Here is an 8,292-nt window from a genome sequence, read left to right on the forward strand (position 1 = left end):
CAATAGTGACAGTGCCTTGGCCAAAATCGTGGGACGATCTGTTGTATCATTTTCATCGATATGGTCAATTCTATTCAATACATGGCCCAACTTCGACTGTAGCCGCAAGAAAGCATTACTATTTGGTCCATCCTCGAATCCTGCTACCATAGGTTCTATCTCTTCCAATTTCTTCTTGACAGCGTCCACATCTTCAGCCACAGTGAAAGGATAGGTTGGATACTTTACACTACCTCCACTCTTCTCGAGTCTCATTGCCATCGACAGAGAATGACGCATTTCATCTACGGTGCCTGTGGCGATACCTCTGATTTTGAGTTTGTAAATGAGCTCATCTTGTATCAACCGATAAGCTAATATTTTATAACTCATCGCGTTTGATTTACGTCCAGTCCAGTGAAAGAAAATAATCAAGTGTTGTAAATATTTGAAAAAAATCAACTTCAGACTTCAGAATTGTCACATTATTTTCAAATTTCAAACTATACTACATCAAATTTTACGGGGCCCCACGTTGGGCGCCAAAATGAAACCTCGACACTGAGCCGTATCAGTGGTTAGGTTTCTCGACCACAGGTGTCGGATGACAAGTGGGCATTTGCCGCTAGCTTCAGTGAAGAAGGGGTGGTTCGATAAGATGTCACTGAATTTCAAGTTATTTATGGGCGCCAGGTAAATTAAATTTCCAGACAAATACCCGATTTCGCAAACTCAATCTTCCAATTTACCAACTCCGATTGAAACAACAAACCGTAGTACTAAACCAATTTATTACATCAATAATCATAGTTTTTCATGTAGTTCAGGATCTTCAAACTTTAACCTATAACAAAAATTAACCACTGGACTGGAAGCGTAAGTATTAAAGTACTAAGCAGGCATTAAATATTACGCAAAAATAAAACAATAAGCTCACTCAATACAACAAATTTAGATTCTGACATGTAAATGGGAGTAGCAAGCAACTATATAGCGTCTGACGCAGGTAAGCAACCGTTATCTAACGTTACTCGTACCATAAGCAAACTAAGTAGGTAATAGTAAGCACTTGGCAACTATAAATAAATCAATATCAAGCAGAAAAGGGAGGAGAATGCATAAATATCATTTCCAATAACGGGAGTTCTGCTAATAAACGTCGCTTGAGCTCAGGCGCATGCGTTATACCATATAGCTAAATTACTCAAAAATATGCAGTTATATACAAATAGCGATATTACCAAATTATATGCATTTACACCTCTAACAATGATGAGCTATAAACCAGCTACAAAGCAACGCGATATCTTAGCAACAATCAATTATGAAGAAGAAAAAAAATAGCATTCAAACTTGCGTGCTCCTCGAAGTGTATGGCACACGCCAATTCGGTCTGATTATCTGTAGCGCCCTGTAAATTGGCAGTTTTGGATCGCCCTGTATATTCCACTGATGAGCGATAGTCCCTTTTAGGTATCCGCCTTGCACATAGCCTCTCAATGTGTTCAGAATTCCAGGAATTATTGAACTCCAAAGACCAATAGGAGAAGATAAAAAAAAACCCTGTCAGAAAGGGAAATTCAAATTAGAAAACTCTACAAAACTGAAAAATCAAATCCCACTTTTGACTAAACCGGTAAGAGCAATTGAAATTACAAACCCCCAATGAAACACTGAAAGACAAAAACATTGTTTTATTCGCTACGAAATATATAGTCACTTCCTGTATAAGTGAATAAAAGGAAATGATAATTGAAAATCTAACGCGAACCCATTTTTGGGAATTGGTTTCCAAATGTACAAATAAATTTGAGATCTGGCAACGTTTCAAAATTTATTTCTAACAAATAAAAACTTATTTCAACAGCTGTTCTGATTTCAGCGTTTCCATGAACCCTCAATCGAAATAATCATAAAAGAAAAAATATACATTAACTTACCCTGGCCGAAAGGGGTTTTTACGAACTGCGACTTCCACTTGAAAAGCTGGTTACTTAGATGGTGGACATACATTAAATGAAATTCGGCCTTGTCGCATCTGACAATAAGAAAAAGATTTGGTGAATACCAAAAATACCGATAAAACAAAGCTTAGACGAATGAAGATGCACTCGAACATAACAAATATATACACATACCTGGTAAATGATTCCGATGGAAATGCTTCCACTTTCAAGGTTAGGTGAGATTCTTTAAAAATCCTCTAACAAGTATAGCCGTGGTTATATAACAAAAATACGCCAAATCGTAACACCAGTATAACCTCAGCTTGAAAATTTGTCTCGTAAAATATAACCCAATGAAGGATGATTGAAATATCATGAAATTTTACGAGTCAACGAATACTAACACCTTCCTTTACTTGATCAGCACACAAAAAGGACAAATGACATTCTCGATCGAATGACCTTCCTGTCAGTTGAAATAGAAAAGTCACCTACTACGAGTCATTGACCTTCGACGGAATACTCTATCCCAAGTCTGTTTCGTGAAAACAACTGAAGTTGCAGATCTGATGAAGGTTGAATGCTCCTTCCGATTGCAACACTACATGACAAATATTATATACAACCTATTCGAAATATACAAAATTTACAATAAATATTTATTGTCCCAACACAACTCTAGTACAAGGTATTCCTTAACCGAACCCGATTCTAGAGAATTTCGGCTGGAATAGTTGGCAACATCGACGAGCTAAATACCGATGAAATGTTTCTAACCTACCATTCAGACAAGATGTACACAAATCAATAAAACAAATTTGTTAGATCTTCCAAGTAATAATTAATCGAATCGTGGTCGAGACGAAAGAAGTAAGCTACTGCGATTGACGAATGAAGAAGGTAAGCATGCATACTTATACTTTTAAAAATAATTCAGAACACGTCTTTTTGAGTACATTCTTCTAATGATTCGTAATCTCTTTCAGCTACAATCGATCCGATGATCATTATTTCATCAGATGTCCAAGAAATACTCACTCAGAGCCGTCTTTACCGTTTACTTAATGATGAGGAGTCAATATATGGAGTATTGTTACAAGTATCTACATCGCGATATGACTAGAGGAATATATTATAGAGCTGTTGGAGATGATATTCTGAAGATGCCAAACTCTCTACAAGGCTAGAATAAATTATCGCATTTTTGACATGGTGTAAACTATCTACAATAATTAAGGAATGATAAGGAGGTACCAACATATCTTTTACAGATTTAACGAATATTATGATGCAAATTGACCTGTTTGTAGGTGTTCCTTTAGGCAGTACCAAAATACCAGACTCAGACTCAATATACAAGGTGTTCTAATAAAATATGTTCTCTAGATAATCTTTGTAATAGTTTATGTTGAACTAGTAAATGAATGAAATAATTATAGTAAGGTAGCGTGTTATTACTAACATACCTGAGGTTCAAAATGAACGTAACACCCTCAGTACTCAGCATCCCCGATCGGCCCCTGTTGCGACTCCGCATCACCCCTCGGTTCCCTTGTCACGTTTCCGTCACGTGATTCTAATTAAAAAAAGTTTATAGTTATGAGAATCGAACCCGGTTCGTCTGCGTAGTAGACATTGTCCTCAGCCTCTACACTAACGAAATATATTGAAAGTAACTGCAAATGATGAGTATTTACAGCGTAAGTTTCGTCGGGACCGAAATTGACTCATTTTATATACTTGACTGCATTTTTTTGATTTCCGTAGGATGTTAGGGAAGTTGTAATCGTCATTATCATGTTGAAGATAGGAAAATATACTTAGATTTGGGAAATAATTAATATTTCATATAAAGATGAGTATGTGTGTGTAAGAGCGAGAAACGCGTGTTACGTAATCGAGGATGGAGTGTTACGTAAAGAGAGATGGAGATGTTATCGAGGCAGCAGGTGTTGTCGGTTGTGAAATAAATCGTTGTTTATGGGGCAATGTTGCGTTGCCGGTTTTAAAATTAAGCGTGAACGCAGAACGTGAATGCAGAATTCATCGACAGAGAAAAAACAAAGATGACGTAACATGTCGGAAGGGCATTAAGCCACATCTTCGTTAATGACTTTCAAATCTCAAAATGCAGCACATCAAATGAAAAGAGAAGGAGTATATAATTCATCGATACAGAAAAAAAACCAAGACGATGCCAAGAGGGCACTAGTTCACGTCTTCGCGGACAGATTATGATGTAATGCTCATGAAAGGGTATTGATTTTGAAATTTATAAAGGAACGACATGGCGACATGTCAAATAGGCATAAGATGTGATGAAATAATTTCGAAATATGTATGAGAAGCATATGTAAAGTCATAGAGATGTTGAGAACAAAATGAAAATTTGATTATCCACCTTTAACATATCTTTACGTTTTATGCAAAAATAAACACATTCGGTAATGAAAAAATCATCGTATACTAAAACATTTGATATTTTTGGATTCCTCATGGTGGGAAGGTTTGGAATCCGTCAAAAAAAAGTCACTTCCGGTTTTCACTTCTGGTCATTAGATTTCACTGATTTTGACATTAATGAATTCGTTTAGATGTCAAAAAACATAATTAATCATTTTCCGAAGCCGAAAAGACCTCATTTCCTATTTCCGTTATATTATTAGCTGCAACAGGTCGATGTTGGTACTAATTTCAAATGATTTCATTTGTAGATTATGGAAAATATAATATCAAGGGCCTAATGTGGAACAGCATGGGGAGAATTGCAGAGAAAATCATTGAACAAATTTGAAATTCAATGTTATTAGGTGACGAACATCTATAAGTGAAATTCAAAGGCAAGGATTCACGAGACACGTTTCCACTATCACACTGTCACTACTCAACTGGCTAGGTTAGCGTGAAGTTGTGTGTAGTTGATGGTGGGGTGAAGACCAAAAGTAAATAATAAACTATTTCGAGCCTGAAGTGAATAAGCGAAATTTCCGATAAAATGCACGACTGCGAGCGATCTGTCATTGATTATTTGACACATTCAAAAATACCCGGACTATTCCTTATGACATTACAATTGTCATTTATCTGATTCTCAAAATCATTCATATCTAGTGCAGGAGTTTTATATACAAGAGATGACCCCATGAATAAAAATCTAGAATATTCATATCAGGACTGCGAGCTGGCTAATTCCTACACGTCCGGTCAAAATAATGAAAAAGAAGGTGGCGTATTATATGATGAAGCGGTCATTTCTATCATGAAACGTCACATTAAAAATTCAGCAAATGCTGAAACGTCACTTTGGTCACTTTAACCGAGGCAAAAAATACGCATTTTTCAAGCATCATTTCTTTCAAAAACCCATATGATTTGCAATGTAACATGTCACGAAAATTTGTGTGGAAATAAGCGCATCTTCAGAAATAACCGTCAACAGATGTTGGAAATTTTTATTCAGTCAAACAATTGAAATTGAATCAATCGAAAAAAAAACTTTTCTGTGTGGGACAGAGAGTTGTCACTCAGGATATTAGTAAAAATTGAAAATCAGTGTACTTTGGTTAAATCGAAATGATTCGTAACGGCGCCTCCACGTGAAGAAGCAATATTTCACTTTCGAATAGATGAAAATTTCTCGTAGACTGTAATTAACATCATGTTAGTTATGAGTGAATGTTAGTTGAACCGCAAAAGGGGACTGGTTTGGAAGTTTCTAACGTAAGAACGAATTATTCATAAGTAGTTGTTTACAGCTGATTCTCGGCCTCCCCCCACCACTATGACGTATTAATTGCTTTTTTTATTGGTTGTTGTTTGGTGAAGTTTTTTTTTGTTGTGCAGTGAAGTCAAGGCGTTGTGACCTTGAAGTGTCTGGTGCATGGATCGTTCAGATTTTTTTTTTCATATGAGATTTTGTGTGTTTATGTGTGTGTGTGTGTGTAGGAGAATGCACGGTACAGGGTTTCATCATGTGCTTGTTTGTCTATGTACAAACATACGTCTGCATACTTCGAAGATCCTCCAAGTAATAAATGCTCCATCGGTGTTAGGGCACCAAGTTAGTAGTGGAGTGACGTCACAGCAATAACCGTTCAACGGCTAGAGAGCGACATGTTCACTCCACGACGTGTGGCAGAGTAATGCGTATTCATCGGTCTGCCCTCACCTCTCCCGAAGCGATGAAGGTTCGCTCTAGCCCCGCTATCGATGGTGACACAACGGCAGCCGAGGACCGTTTGCCTAGCGTCTACCCTCTCCGAGACCGCAACGACCATTGCTTGCTCGTACCGGCAACTGTTATCGCATCAAGTTGGGAGATGGGCTTGGCTGTGACGTCAGGCATCTCTAGTGGATAGCAACTAGCAATGTGAATCTTTCACGGTTTCATGGTGGGGGTGACTCACACTGTTTAATATAAATTGTCCAATGTCCATCAGAGGTTCACTCATATCTTTATCATAATAACTTCGTTGGAAACTCTCAAAAGCATAATAAGCAGGAGCATCAAGTTTTTTATCGAAATTCAAATTCCAACGCTCATATGGATAAACTTCAGAATTCAAGTATACTCGAATACTATTGATATCAGCAGTTGTGAATTTTGTAATATCTTGTGTTCTATCTTCAGATGTGGTAGTACTTTGGAATGCGATGATGACAAAACGAGGAGTTTCCAATGCGTTAGTTGTTTTGATGGCCCATATGTCTGAAGAAGTCCCACGTAATGATGGTAGTTCATAGAGGTCCCACATACGATACGCCAACTTGATTTTGGCATTCAGACCGCTTTTGTTTATTCTACTCAAAAGTTTAAGCTTGTGTTTATCATCTGGTACAATATGTCTTATTTTCCATTCGATTTTATTTATTTCCAAATCAGCATCAACTTCACCTATATATGAGTTTTTGAATGATCGAGCGATAATCAAAATCAATTCCTGTTTGGCATTCAAGATACTTTTGTTGTAATCTTCAGCAAAACCCATCAAATATTTCAGTGGTAGTTTTCCACTAAAAACATGACTGTTTGTATCCAAGATATCTTGCTTCAATTGTGAAAGTCCCCAACCAGATGTCAATAATGTGTTAGCATGAGATTGTCCAAATGATATCATGGTTTTCATTGTAGATGTTATCCCAGGTTTTCTAACAACAGCCACTTGTTCACCACCCATTTCATAACGAATTTCGTCAAAGAGAAATGCAATTGCATTATTCGAGAGATAGCATGTTTTCGCTACATCTTTGGGGGTGAATTTACCTTCTATGTAAATGAAGCTCTCGGCAATATCTAGTATAACATCTTGATTATTGATTGCAATTCTGATTTCATCCGAATTCCTGAATAGCGGTGATCCATAGGGCTTATATGTGTGCTCATGTAAACTTATGAGAGAATGATCGAGCACTGGTTCATTGAATATATTCAACTTTTCATTGTTTGTTTCGAGCACCATTGTTATTTTCTCACTTTCAATCCAATCGATTTCAAAAATTTAAGATCACTCACAGACAGAGCGTTATGTGCTAACTGTTTAGCATACACTTGTGGAATGAGCTTCTTTTTATGCACACCTTTCTTTTTGATAGTGCAACTCGTTTGGGATTGTTCAATGCGATTTTGTCTATTATAAATGAAACCCATAACAACAGTTATTCGATTTTCTTCAATTCCAAAATAATGAAAATCTCTTCTTCACTTCCAAAATCGATAAGGTTATTTTTTTCATCCAAAATACGCACTGTAATGTTGTGAATCAATTGACGACCTTCTGGACTGACAGGCATATATATAATACTGTGTGGTTCTTTAGTGAGATTGTAGCCAGGTTCAACATCAATATCGAATGAGAAAAGAATGTGGGATTCTTCACCATTTATATATGAACCAGATATTATATTGCAATCTAAGCGGATAAGTCTCACAGTTGTAATGTTTATTGGTAATGATGATTCATGTATCTGATTTGGTGGAAATATTTCATGAGCGAACCCCATCATTTCTGCTATTGAATTTGGATGTGTCAGATCAATTTCATATTTGGATCGCATTTCACATTTGAATGTATTATTATTGGCGTGTAGATAGAAAATATCATCTGCAACGACATCATTTGGTTTTTTATCATGAAACAATCTGAACATGATATGTTTCTGTATGACGGCATTGATCTCTTCTATTTCATAAGCACCACATGGAATTTCAATTGTCAACTTTTGGGGTATCGATGAGTTGTCATTACTGATTCTAAAACTAACTAAGTTATTAGCTTCAGTTATATTATTGATTGTATTGCACCCATAGAATCCCAAAAGTCCTAATCCATAACGACTGTTCCTATCCAATTCAATTGGTGGAAAAAAA

Source organism: Leptinotarsa decemlineata, unplaced genomic scaffold, assembly GCF_025532065.1.
Source record: "Leptinotarsa decemlineata unplaced genomic scaffold, Ldec_3_MD MMD2_P_RNA_scaffold_6, whole genome shotgun sequence".
Classification (NCBI taxonomy): Eukaryota; Metazoa; Arthropoda; class Insecta; order Coleoptera; family Chrysomelidae; genus Leptinotarsa; species Leptinotarsa decemlineata.